This window comes from Python bivittatus, unplaced genomic scaffold (assembly GCF_059951505.1).
Source record: "Python bivittatus isolate LINGU-HERP-01145 unplaced genomic scaffold, Pbiv_v1 ctg000590_np1212, whole genome shotgun sequence".
Taxonomy (NCBI): Eukaryota; Metazoa; Chordata; class Lepidosauria; order Squamata; family Pythonidae; genus Python; species Python bivittatus.
This window is the reverse complement of record NW_028277086.1, coordinates 3,841,550-3,855,709: the sequence shown is the minus strand read 5'-3', so window position 1 is coordinate 3,855,709 and position 14,160 is coordinate 3,841,550. Positions and strand designations below refer to the sequence as shown.

The 14,160-nt window shown below is 40.9% G+C and overlaps 1 protein-coding gene across 9 annotated transcripts in view; it reads right to left on the bottom strand.

Annotated features, from left to right (window-relative positions):
* Positions 1-14,160, bottom strand: part of TSNARE1 (t-SNARE domain containing 1) — a 311,118-nt gene that overhangs the window by 244,045 nt on the left and 52,913 nt on the right. For 3 of the 9 annotated variants that reach the window (XM_088148899.1, XM_088148898.1, XM_088148900.1), the window contains one exon: positions 8,253-8,359. The exons of the other annotated variants lie outside the window; for them this stretch is intronic. The gene's annotated coding sequence lies outside the window, so the exon portion shown is untranslated. The remainder of the gene's footprint in view (positions 1-8,252; positions 8,360-14,160) is intronic. 9 annotated transcript variants of the gene reach the window in all.

Below are 14,160 nucleotides of genomic sequence, written 5' to 3'. Positions count from 1 at the left end.
TTTACTTCATCTAGTGGGGAACTGTTTGCTCCTCTTGTGGTCCAAGATATTCTCAAGCATTTTCTCCAGCGCCACAGTTCAAAAGCATCCGTTTTTCTTCGAGATGGTCCAGCTTTCATAGCCAGATGTTAAACTACAAAAACCACAGCCTTGACAATACATACCTTTTGTGTTAGTGAAATGTCTCTGCATGAATTTTGTCTAAATATATCATAGTCTTCCTCCCAAGAAGGAGACATTGTTTTATTTCATGTCTATGTGAACTTTTGAGCTGAGGAAGATAAAGTCTGTTCCTACCTCAGCTTTTTCTTGATTTGCATTGAGTTGGCTTTCCCTACTGGCACAGTCTTCATTTTGTTTTGTTTTATCTTATTTTAAGACTGAGCAGTAGACCAGCTTTTGCCCACTTTTCTTTCTCCTTCAATAAGAAACTGCTTGCTTCCGGACATTAAAACGCTATCATCAGAATGTCTGAACCTCTTCATGTTTTTCCAGCAACTCTATTTCCAATTACTATTTCTTCTAATCCAGCATTTCTCCTGATATATTCTGCATATATAAGTTAAATAAATTAGGTGACAGTATACAACCCTTGGCACACTCCTTTTCAAATTCTGAACCATGCAGTTGCTCCATTTTCCAGTCTGTTTTTTTCTGGTCATCATACAAATTATTCAATAGGCAGGTGTCCCAGTTCATAATTTATTGTAGTCTACAGGGTTAAAAGCCTTATTGTAATCAATAAAGCAAGAATTGGCATATTTTTGGAGCACCCTTGCCTTTCCCACTATCCATCAGGTATTAGCAATGTGATCTCAGATGTCCTTGCCTTTTTTGAATCCACCATCTACATCCGGGACTTCTCATTCCATGATTTGTTAAAGTCTGGATGAAAAAACTTGAGCATTATCTTAACAGAATTTAAGTTAAGTGCAATTGTTCAGTAGCCAGATCATTCTTTAGCCCATCTCTGCAGAAACATTTCCCCTGACGTCTGTAAATATCTGAAATAAACCTTTTGTCCTTGTTCTTTGATTGTGAAAACATCAAGTTTGTCTCGGTTCATGGTCCTGACATTTAATAGACCAACTGGATATGTATCTTCTCAGCATCAAAAGTTGTGTTTGTCTCTGGCCATATCAGCAGCTGGACATCTTTTCAGCTTTAATCCAGCTATACCATAAGCACTATGTTATTAATCTGTTCTGTTCTTCCCTGGTACCTTCCTGGACACCTTCTAACTTGGGAGGTTTTACCTTCCACTTTCATGTTGACATTGTCTTGGTTGTGAATGTCCATTTGATTTCCCTAGCAAATACTGGAGTTAGTTGCCATTTCCTTCTCTGGTGACTAATATTTAATTTGATCTTTTATCTGGGTAACCCTTCTGGAAATGGATGTTTCCTTCAGCATTGCTCAAAGCAGTGTTTCTCAATTTTAGCAACTTTAAGAAGATGTGAACTTCAACTCCCAGAATTTCACAGCCAGCTCTGGGAACTGAAGTTCACACATCTTAAAGTTGCCAAGGTTGAGAAACATTGGCTTAAAGCATTGTAGGAATGTGCAAGTCCTTTCATCACTATAAGGTAAGAATCCATGAAAGGATTAACTTCCTTAATATCCCTTTGAGCTTTAAATAGGTTATTTTGCTTACTCCCCATTGAACAAATGAAAGGTTGTGGAGCTAAATAATGGGGATCATTTTCACATATTCTCCCATAATAACTGACACTATTATACTGTGGTATCTGGTGAGTTTAATGGGGAGGGGGTATTCAATTCTAACTCAAGAAAGAAGAATGAAAGTTGACAACTACAAGCTGTCAGCTCTACAAACAATGGGGAAAACATGTATTCAGTGGAAAGCAAAATATATACATAGAAATCTATACAACACACACACACACACACACAAATGAAAAACATGATATAGCACATCCCAGTAGTGAAAAATCGAAAAGAAAAAAAGTGGCAAACAAAAATGGAATCAATATTTCAGCAGAAGCAAAGTAGAGATCCAGAAATATAAACCATTGTGCAGATGGTTTGGTATCACTTAAACATGTTCTGCATTTCAACTCTTTCTGGGGAGAAACTTGTTATGGGTACCTGGGAACATTCAAATGCTTTTACTGTAAGTCTCCTGCAAAAGTTCCATGACGGAAGTTCCATCACAGAACTTCTCCTTGGATTGGTCAGACATCAATCAGAAATTCAACTTTGGTGAACTCCCAATCTAGGCAGAGGATCTCCTGGGCTATGGGCTAAATGTATGTCCACCTGGTTTCCTCCCTCCATCTTTCCATTTTTTCCCCCTCCAACCTGACCTCCAGTACCACGTTTTTCTGTTTCTTTGTCCCACAGGTAAGGAAAGGAAATGAGATCAGAATTGGGGTAGCAAGAAATCGCTTCCTTTCTCCATGTCCAGGAAGAGTCCAAGAGCAATCATTCCCATTATAATATTCTCTCAGCTGCTTTCCAGGTGAAAAGATTGCCAGAAGACAGCAGGGAAGAATTATCTGTAAAGAAACTTCTGTAGAAGAATACAGTGGTAAAGTTGACAAAAGAATTCAAGAACTATTAGTAGAATCATTAAGAATGGTTTCTAAAAATGTAAACAACAACACAGTCCTGGGGAAAGAGGAGGTATGAGAAAGAGACTCAAAATAGCCCTGCTTTGATTCTGTACAGTATGAGAAGGGAGAAAGGGAGACTTTCAAGATTTTGTTATTATACCCTACAACATTAGGGTTCTAGTAGTTCTTGCAGTATCTGCTTCCTGATCTCACCTACCTTGCAGCTGACACTATCTAGGATCTCACTCTGGATGTTTTCACACAGCTTGCTGAATCATAAACTAACCCAGTGTTTCCCAACTTTGGCAACTTTCAGATGTGCAGATTTCAACTCCTAGAATTTTTAGCAATGGCTGTGCTGTCTGGGGAATTCTGGGGGTTGAAGTTCACCCATCTGAAAGTTGCCAAAGTTGGAAAAGATTGAACTAATCCTTCTGGCTGGGTTTGCACAAGGCACTAAGCTCTGAAAATGTCCATGTCATATGGACTCAATGTGGCTATAGCTTAGAATTCTCGGGACTGAAGTCCACGTTGTTGGTAAGGGCTCACTTTGAGGAAGGACATCGAAAATATGGTATCAACCAACTTTTGCAAGCCACAGCTATTTGCTAGAAAATTGGCAATTATTAAGTGGTTGTCCATGTTAGGTCTTGCAGATTATAACCTCTTCATCAAAAAAACAACTAAAATTTCTGACAACAGCCAGACTACCATGGGTGGTAGAATGAGCAATTTAACGATATACAGGTTACTGTCTCAAGCTCAGTATCTGAACATACAAAACTAAGTTATTGTACGGGAGACTAGTATATTTGCCTATATGCAATAGGTAGTGCATCAATTCAAGCCAAGGTAAAAAATCTCTTACGTGGGACATGTAAGATATTACAGAGATAACCAGGAATCATCCATGGAGAACCCATGAAGTTCTGATGCTGAAGGACACAGAAATGTTCTTCAGAGAAGACACATCAGCTTCACTCTTCAGTAGTACTTCTTCCATGAGTATGAAGACATTTGTCTTGTGACAAAGAATCTTCAGGATTTTCTCCTTTAACCAGCATTTATCAGCTCAATATGAAACTGCCCATGGCCACAAGACTATGGTGAACTATTAATCCTCATAAATAAATAATAAATAAATGTCTGCATTTGATGCAGACATTAATTAATTAATTGTATTTATTAACAAACAATAAAGGTGTGCATTTTAAAACCTAAAGTCCGAAGAAAATATAACAAATAGTCTTTCAAAGCACATCTTTCTAAATTGTTAAGCATTCTTGCTCTTCTAAAGCAAACAGGGCCCCTCCATCAGTGTGGAGGGGGAACTGACCCCAAATCATTACTTTAGGAAATCAGACTTGGTATCTGTAGCCAATTTCAGAAAAGTCAGTCCCAGTGTATGAGGACAGTCACCTTCTGCAGTATATTAAACAAATAAAACAAAACTGAAGGAAGCAAATGTTTTAGAAAGAACCATGATCCAGATGGATTCCTTGTCAATTCCTATAAAATATTTAGAAATCTGTTATTCAAAAAGCTTATGCTTTTTTTCAACAAGCCGGAAAAAACAGAGTTTCATCCACCTGCTTATTTGATTTTGTTTGAGTTTGCTGGAATAGCAATAGTCATTCGGCCGAATCAGCATTTGGGGGGGGGGGGGGGGGCGACTTCTATTTGTGAAAGAGAATATAAACTCAACATAAACTCTCCTCCCTCTGAAAATGTAAAGAGGGTGATCTTATTTCTAAAGAAGATGCCTTCTCAAACGTGAGGATGTTAGAACTTTATTAACAACAATATGCTTATAAAACAGCAGATTTGCAGAGTCTTTGCAGACTTTTTTTTAATCTAAAGACCCATACGCTTCTTTATTTTTTTAAAAGAAAACATTAAAAATGAATGGATGTCCAAATTAAATCAAGAGCGTTTCCCCATCATTGGTAGAAGATTATATCCTATTTAGAGGGGTTGCCAATCATGCAGACATTGAGTTGAAGCAGGCTGGGAAATGGTCATCCAAATGGGTCAGATCCTTTCTATGACGCTGTTAGTGTCACCCCTATTGACTCTCCTCACCCCACACCTCCAGCACAGAAAGAGAAACAAATCAGGCCATTGGGGGCAGAAGGGTGACTTGGTATCTCCTTGTCTAGCAGTTCCATTGTGGTCTTTGCACTGGGGACAGGGGAGACAGAGGGAGAAAAGGGCTCTCAGAAACAGAACATCCCACCCACTCCTAGTGTGAAGTTCATAAAGGATGATCAATAACGGAACATCATTTTTGATCCATGTTTTAAAGGATGCCTTGAAAATGTGGTTTCCTTCCTTCCTTCCTTCCTTCCTTCCTTCCTTCCTTCCTTCCTTCCTTCCTTCCTTCCTTCCTTCCTTCCTTCCTTCCTTCCTTCCTTCCTTCCTTCCGCTATTTGTCTTTTTATTTTTAAAACAAAGCCCCTACATTGTTGTATGCACCATAACTCCTTCTCTACCATTTTTATCTAGCAGCTTTGAAATGCCATGACATCCTCCATTATACTTGTCCCCGTGTCATTCCAGAAAATTCACCATGTTTTGCACTGAAGAGCTTCAAAGTCATTCTAGGGAGTGGAAGAAGTAAAATAGCAGACAGTGTCCCATGTTTTATAGCTAAAAAGGTGAGGGTGGGTGGGTGGGAGAGAGAGGAAATATTCTCACCTTTGTATGGGCAAAGTTTAGCCCACCCAATCACCCCAACTCTTGATATATGGGGGATATTTAAGGAAGATTTTGGCCTAGCACCATTTAAAATTAACATTGCTTTATAACAGCCACTGACAGATGATGATATACAGTAAGTTTATTGTGTGGTATGTTGAAGTTTAAACCCTGAATTGTCAAGGCATCACTTGATGGAATAGTTTCAACCCATTAAGGAGATCAGAGTGCGTATATACAGCAGGTTCATCTCTATGTGTACGTGTGTTTACAGAACTATACCTGAGTTAGTAGCAAGATCAGAAGTTCAAACTATGGATTCTAAAACTAGCCAGCAGAAAAGGATAGAGTTATGGCAATTCTTGTTCCTATTTTGCAGGAACGGTGAAGTGATCATCAAGGTTCTCCCCACAGACAGCATCCAAAGAGAGAGGGATGTGTATTCACACGCAAAGACATTTATTCACCCTTGTGATGCTAGAATAGATCTCCTTCCTTATACCCTCTCAGACTAGAGAGGTTACTGTTCTTGTGTGATTGGACCTCCTGCTAGAGGTCTTAGGACTTTCATATAGTTTGTACAGATGTTACTGACCAGCAGGAGGCACTATGCAACTGGTTTTAGCTTTACTGAGATTAATCAGGCAGAGGTAGTCTCTGTTCAAACCCAGCTTAAATGGGGAGGTCTTGAGCCCTCTAGCATGTGAGGGTAAAAGGAAGCAGATCTATTGTAGTATCTATAGGCATCTCTTCCCACAAGCTTCTGACAACCAAGCCAGAATAATTCTCAAGCTAAATACTCTGCTGGTCACCTCGTGTGAAGGTTTGTGCTTTCAGATTCTGGTAAAGGGGTTTGAATGTATGGAGACCACCAATGCCTGAGAAGTCTTAATAAGATGAAACTGGTCAAATGGTGCCTCCTACTGGTTAATATTCCTGTCAACCCAACAGTTCGAAAACTCACGTGAGTAGATAAATGGGGACTCTCACGCCGGTGGGAGGAAAAATGCTGGCGGCGCCTTGCAAAGGAGTCGGGAGCAGTTGCCGGTAAAACGCGAAACCGCGCTCGCCCGAAAAGGGCGCGAAGCAACGGAAACCCCGGCTCCTGCGCTCGCCAGCTGGGCTCTGCTCTAGGAAGGAGGCCCTGGCAAACCACTTCCGAAACACCTTGCCTTGAAAACTGCAGGGACTCGTCCAAGCAGGCACTGCAGGGTCAGCAATGACTGAGCGCAGACAAAAACAAAAACTGGTTAATAGCAATTATAACATCTGTTGCTCTTGTGAATTTATACCGAGTTGGAATTCCTTCCTTATCCCAACCAGAACTCTATAATTGTTTGGGTTTTCATTAGTCATGATGCTTTGGCAATAAGGTGACGCCCTTTGCCCCGTATCAGGCTGGAGACCACAGGATATTAAGGAATCAACCTTTACAAATATCTGAATCCACTTCCATGGCACACCAAGTGAAAGACATGGGGCTTTTCAGCATTCAGATAGGCATTCATTGCAGGTCACAAGTTAACCGACCCCATGTGAAGCCAATATCTTGCTCCTCCAGTTCTCGTTGCAAACGTCTCCATCTTAACTGGGTTAACCATACAACAGTAAATAATTCCACAATCACTGCTCCATCGTCAGCCCTGAGCACCATGGAATATCAACAAGGAGCTACATTTTATCTGGCAATGGTGGTTGTCATTGTTTAATGGCACGTCCTTCTGGTCTGCATTAACCTTAGACATTCAAGTAACCCCCCCGTGTCAGAAGAGTCACACAACTCCATTACAGCCTGTTGAACTCATTCAGTCTTGTTGATTTATCAGATGGAAGATTGTTAAGTTCTCAAGCGTGGCAAGACTGAATTGCTCCTGTGCATTTGAAAGCCCATAAAAGGGTTTTATGTTTAATATCATTACAGTAGACTGACCCTTTGCTCTGTTTCTCCCTGTTCTGTTGAGTTATCATTCATTACCTGTGACTCTGTGGTCCATTAACTACCTGGATATCTTTCTTTGCCACTTGTTTTTTAAACTCTCCACTCTGTAAAATTGAATTAAGCTTCTGAGAAGAAAAAGAAAAAAAAAAGAGCCATTTTCAGGTTTTGAGGAAGGAAAGATCCCTGGAAAATTTAAGAGAAATGTACGTGTGTGTATTTAAAATTCTCTATAAGTTGTATGTCTGTGTTATCTTTAAGTCATTCTCAACTCCTGGCGACTGCCTGGACAGTCCCTGCAGTTTTCTTGGCAGCATTTTCAAACGTGGTTTGCCATTGCCTCCTTCCTAGGGCTGAGAGAGTGATTGGCCCCAAGTCACCCAGCTGGCTTCATGCCTAAGGCAGAACTAGAACTCAACTCCAGTCCAATGCCTTTAACCACTACACCAAACTAACTTTTACAGATATTGATGCCTTCAAGTCAGTCTTGACTTCTGGCAACTGCCAGGACAAGTCCTTCCAGTTTAGCAAACTCTCTCTAGAATTATAGCCATAGTTACATATCAGTTTCACTGTCATTCCATTACTTCTTACCCAAAGTATCATAGGAAATGTAGTTTGGACTCCTGATGTGATATGACAGTCTTTCCCAATCCAATGCCTTCCAGACATATTATAGTTCCATTCTCATGGTGCCCAGCTGATGTGGCTTTGGCCCGCTGGACTGAAATCATGGAAGTTTGTTCTGCTAGGAGAACCCAAATCCTGTTCTCCTGCATGGAGGCCTTTGAACAAGGGGAATAGGTCAACATGGAGCACCATGAGTGGAAGCATTGCTACAGCAACAATGTGGTTCCAAATGAGCATCTTGATAACTCAGAATTCAATTCTACCTTTTCCTACCTTCATACCAAGGAGTCAGAAACATCCCCCATGCTGGCAGCCATGTTGGCATCCCTGATCCAGTCTTTCTCCCTCCCCTGGAAAGGGTGCTCAGTAGGTCAGAGGTAGAGTTGAGGCTACTCAGGGAAGTTGGATCTCACCAATGCTATAACTGCCAGTGGGACATCTTCAAGGTAGTGGTCAAGGATGGGCTTCTGTCTCATCCCTCCTTCTATCTCAAGGAAGAAGGACTCCAAGAATTCATCATCTACAAAGATGATAGAGGACATCTGGTTGGAACAAGGGTGCTCTTTACAATGATCTCCCACTTATTTCTCAGAATTTTTCAGAATGTCAGACATCAGTTGATGTTTTATATTCTATTGCTGAAGTTCTAGATTGATGCTTTATATTACAGTTTGATCTATGACATTAAATAAATAAACTTTGAATCTTTGAATGTCAGATGACAGCTGACATCTTCTATCTTCCTTATCTGATACCTTATCATTTTATTAAGTGAACACTTAGAAAGTTCCTTTTGAATTCACATAACCCAACATTCACCCCATGGGTACTACATGACTCAGGACTGAGTTGTCCCAGAGCCTGCCTATCTCTGTACTTTCCTAAGACTTCTGTTGGGGCACTTTAGGTCTATGACTGATGTAGTTTACAGTGTTAGCACAAAGAACTCCAGAAAACATTTGTTCAATCCTTATCTACTTCATCTTCTATATTAGATGCTGTGCAGCACTTCAGATCTGATCTCCAAAGGGTCGGGGTACATGGAAACACAACATGGCTACTACAGTGTGTTGCAGACAAGTGATGTGTTCACCCTGCTGTACACTCTGAAAGTCCTTTTGGAGACCAAAACTATGCTCTTTATTCTAAAATGATGCATCTAAAAGGGCTTATATGAAGCCCAAATTACTAGACCACAAGCAAATCATTTCTCTTTCAACAGGCCAACTGTACAGAGACCTCTGCCTTTTCTGCAAAACCACTTCAAAATTCCTGCACAGAAGTTCAGCAACAAAATTGCTGTCTTATGCAGACATGACTTTAGTGCATGTCCTAACAAAATCAACATTTTTGAGAATTTGACAATGGAGAAGCCTCAAACCAATGTCACAGCACTGGAATGTGGTCTAATGTGGTGACAAAGCCCCAAACTCATGAACAGTCAGATTCAGAAACTGAAAGGTGAGCAGAACAAATTGCTCCCAATGAGCCATCAGGCTAAGATATTATACTAAATAGAGAAAACAGCACAGTCACTGGTTTGTATGTTCTTCTCAATGCTTGAGCACCAAGCTTCAAAGATTCTGCATTTTCCAAGAAGCTGATCTTTCCAGCAGGATACCATGCAATTTCCAAGGCAAGGTTGCAGAAAGAGCCAGGAGCTATGTGATCAAAGAACTGGAAACAAAATGAGAGCAGCCTTATCCAGACTGTTTCTTTTTTGCCCGTTGGGTTGAACCAACAATTCTCAGAATTAGAAATCAGCTGAGGATCATCATCATGATCATGACTGATTTATATAATTTATATCTCATTGCCATCAACCAGGGACTGCCATCTGTGGCTAAATAAAGACTGTCTGATATCAGACTCAATTACATGGACCCCTCCATATTATTTTCACAGTCACGATGGTTTATCACTGCCTTCTTCTGCTTCCTCAGTCTAACCTACAGCCTCAGGATTCCCACATGATCTCCCATGCAACCATGCTTCCTGCTTAGCTTTCTAGCTCAGCCAAGGTCAACCTGCACAAAGGTTGAGGGAGTATATTTAATCCCAATCAGTAAAGAGGAGGTGTTTGGTAATATGGGGAGGAATTGGGGGGGGGGGGCGCTAGTTTTCCTGGCAGATCAATGGTTGAGTCATGCAGGAGTTTGATTCTGTGCCACTCTCTTTCCACACACAACATTAGCACAGAAGCATTCCCACTGCAGACTTTAAGGCTCTCCATTCTATAAATGGCCTTGACATTTTTCATTGACTAATCAATTCAAAAAGGCAGACAGAAAGGGGGTGAAGAATAATTAGGGATAATTCACATTTGTTTTAATGCTTCTAAGGTGCTTTTCAACTGATCTTTCAGAATGCAGGTTTGCCATGGACCACATCCCCAAAAAAGAAATTGTGGAAAAGAAGGTCAATCAGTAGGAGGGAAAACTGTTGAAGTTAATTAACAGCTCTAGAAGAGGGAAAGTGGACTGTATCTTCCCTTTCAGGAAAACCTATTTTTAGGTCTATAAGAAAAGTTCAAACTCCTAGAAAAGAATCTGTCGCCCCTCTTATTACTAAAAATTTCCATTTGTGTGGAGGGAGCTAGAAGAAAGTAGACATGGGATTAGGGGATTAACAGAGCAAAGGAAACTAGAAACTGATGATGATGAAGATGGTGATGATGATCGTGATGATGATGAGTTTAGGAGACAATAACTCAATTTCCCAAAGAAGCATCTTGTCTTAAGCTGGGATAGTTACATTTGGAGAGAAGTTTGAAACTGGAGAATCAACTTTATAAAATACAAATGCATAAGGACTAACTTCAGAGCAGAAAATGTCAAAAAAAAAAAAAAAAGAGTTCTGATCCAGCCCACTCCTTGATATTTCCAACCTCAAGGCGGGCTTTCAGTGAAAAAGATCACTTGAAGAATATTCTATAGTGAGAAGGCTAAGTGCTGTCCATCAGGTGTCTCCAAAGGGTTTTTACTCTGCAGAGAATTACTTATTCTCAGGATGCTGAGAATTTGTTTCAACTTTTTCAGAGTGGTGGTTTTGAGATGATGCACTTGCCATCTCACGCAAGCCTTTCTGGCATCTCACACTTCCCAACCTGAAAAGGAGGATCTCCTTCTTGATCTTTTCCCTGGGGATTCAGCAGAGAGTAGAAACTACAAGGCTGCAGACCACGGGAGGGAACGCTGGGCAGGGACGGACAAGACATTCAGAGAAAACCCACAGTCACCTTCCTTTAAAACGTGGAAGAAGAACACACACCATGCATGAGAACTTTACCCAAATTCTCTCCTCTTGCCAAATTTTCTTTGGCACCAAACTGAATGACAGGAGAAAATAATGCAGGGATTTTTTTATTGCATGTTACTAAGGCACACTAAAAACAAGTTTATTTTTTTTGGCATGAGTAGGTTTTACGAACAGCAGCAGTTGGGGAAATCGTATCTCATCCTACTTTAGCAGCACCAGCCCAGCAGATTAGTCCTTGTTATATTCACACCAGGATGTTCTTAACTGTCACTCTTTCGTAAGAGTGCTTCCAGGCACTCTTACTAAAGACATCAGGTTGGTCTCAAATCATCCGAGGTTCCAAAAAGTCTGTTTAAGAAGGGAAATAAATAACAGTTCACTCCACACTCAAATTGCTTCATTTGTAAATCAGATCCCATCCACCAGCACAGTTCAAAGAGCAGAGCAAGGCTATTTGATATCTCCTGACATCAGGGGACTCGTTGCACAATCATTTCTGGGATGACAAAATTGCAAGTGGTTTATTTCCAATTCTACATTTGTTGGAAGGGAGTCCAGGAAGATGAGAGAGAGAGACATGTTCCAGATTGAGATGGGCCCTATTTTATTGACAGCTGAAGAGTTGGGATTCAGGGTCTTCCAGGACCAATGGTTAGGGCATCATTTTGTCTGTCCACTGAAAGAAACCTATTTCATTTCTCACCTCTGCATGAAACAAGCCTGATAGGGGCTTATCAGGTTCTAAAATTGTCTCCACATTTGAGGTTCATTTCTAACTCTCTCTCGCTCTTTCTCTCTGCATGACTTTCTGTGTAACTTTGCATGTCCACACAGAAACAAACTAGCTCTAGAAATCTGAGGTCACTTCTTGGACCAACACCCTACCTTTCCCTTTGAAGAAGAAACATGGGTTGCAGGAAAAACCAAGACAATCCTTTTAATAGCCTAACTCAGTTCTGCAACAATGTAAACAGACTGGGTTGTTAGTCACAGAGACACTGATGGTAGCCACTGCCCAGCAAGTCATAAATAAGTCCAATTCTTCCCTAAGAGTTGCAGAGGGCCAAACAGTAGAAATGTTTGGATTCAAGTTAAAAGGTGAGGTTCCCATAAGCCATCTGAATACAATGGTTAGATTTCAGGGGAAAGTTGGTAGCAGACTTTGAGTTTGGTCCAATGGTTCAGGATTTTAAAAGCAGGCATGATACAAGTTGTGCAGAACTGAGTTCTTACAGAAGTTGTTACAGCCTTAAATCCCACTCAACAAGGCCCATCAACACACCAAATTCCTTCACTTTCCTTCTTGGTACATCTAAAGACTTCAGCCCTGATTTCAAGAGGTCTGTCAGCCCTTAGAGGCAGTCCAGACAAGAAGCTCCAACCATAAGTACTAACACCACCTTCATTGCAAGATTACAGTAACAGAATCTTGCTAGTCTGAAAGCACATTTCTCTACCCTCACCTTTAGAGTCCAAGAAATTAGGGATGGTCCCTTCTGAGACACTGGTCATGCCCCCATTCCTTCTGCTGCATCTTATCTGACCATTGCCTAGACTGCTGCTCTCTTCCTGACTCTCAAGGATATTCTCACAGGCCATTACAGGGTCAGACTCTGCAAATCCTGTTTTAGTCTTGAGCCTTTGTTGCAAGTGGTCCTTGCAATCTTTGGGGTTTCTACCTCCCCATGGCTCAGGTGCTTTGACTCCAGTTCCAAGTCAGAATCTTCTATGGCAGGACATGGAGCAGCAAGACCTTAACTTATATCTCCACCATGATTTGAATTTGGTTCCTTGGCTTTTCTTCTGACTGGTTCTTCAGCTTGCTCCTCTTCAGATGATGGGTCCAGCTTGGCCATGGCATATCCTGCTTGTGGTCTTACAGGAATTCCGCAAGATTGAATCCACTTCTCCTTTGCTCTGTGTTGCTCATTTAAGGAGAAAGGCAGGAGTCAAGTTCATACCACACCCAGCTACAGCTGCACAGTGTATATAAAGTCAGATCTGTTGCTAGGTAACAAATCCCTACCCAAATGAGTCTCCCATAGATTACCCTATGTAAAGATGTGCTCCATCACTTCTCCTCTCCCTCTCACCAAACCCTCCCTAGCAAAGATGCAGAGAGCCAGTTGGTCACCTAGGGTGTTGACAGTGTTATGCACGAGCTGAGATCTTTCTCATTGTTTCCCTATGATACCATTTTTTCTAGGCTACAAAATAGCTCTTCATCCTGCCATACTAGTTTTCTTTTTATGGAAGACCATCCATCCTAGACCACCCTCCACCCTGAACTTGGCCTCCATTTCTTTTCTCCAACATGCCCATCTGCTGTGTAACAGAATGACAGTCTTCACTCAGGATAATATTTTTTTAAAAAATGGCAAGAAATGATTCCCTCCTCCTAAGAATGACTTTATTTATACTCAAGAGAGTTGAACATGCTATCTATGTATCATCTCCCTTTCCAAACCAATGCACTTCCTGAGCAGGACCTCACCATGACTAATTGCTCTGGGATCTTCACACCAAGAAAAACAGGCAGTGTGTGCCAATGAGTATGTTGGCAAATACAATGATATCTGCTGGAGCTGCTCAGGGATACAGCCAAAGGAAGCTGTTGCGCAATGCTTCAAGTTTAAAGACAGAATTTCCAACAATGTATTGAGAAATTTCAGAATTGAGCTTTTAAACCTGAGATGCAACAACCTTTGGACTAGGAGGGTATTGGAGGGCATTGTTCAAACAGAGCAAAAGGTTGACTGCATTGACTTTCCCCTGTCCTATTGAAATCATGTAAAATGAGTGATAAGGAATTTACCAGAACAAGGGGGAGCAATTATTTGATCTTTGAGTCACATGCCAAGAATTTTACACACAAAAACCTAGGTGGAACAACAACTTTGTGAGGGATAAATAATATATTTTATTTGTGTATACAAAATCACTGTACGGTATTTTGAATTGCACAGCAAAAGGAGTGGGGAAACTGAAACTGCCTAACGATCTTGGAGGGGAAGGAAAGAGAATACAGAAACCAAGTTGTTTGTTGTTCCTATGGTGCTGACT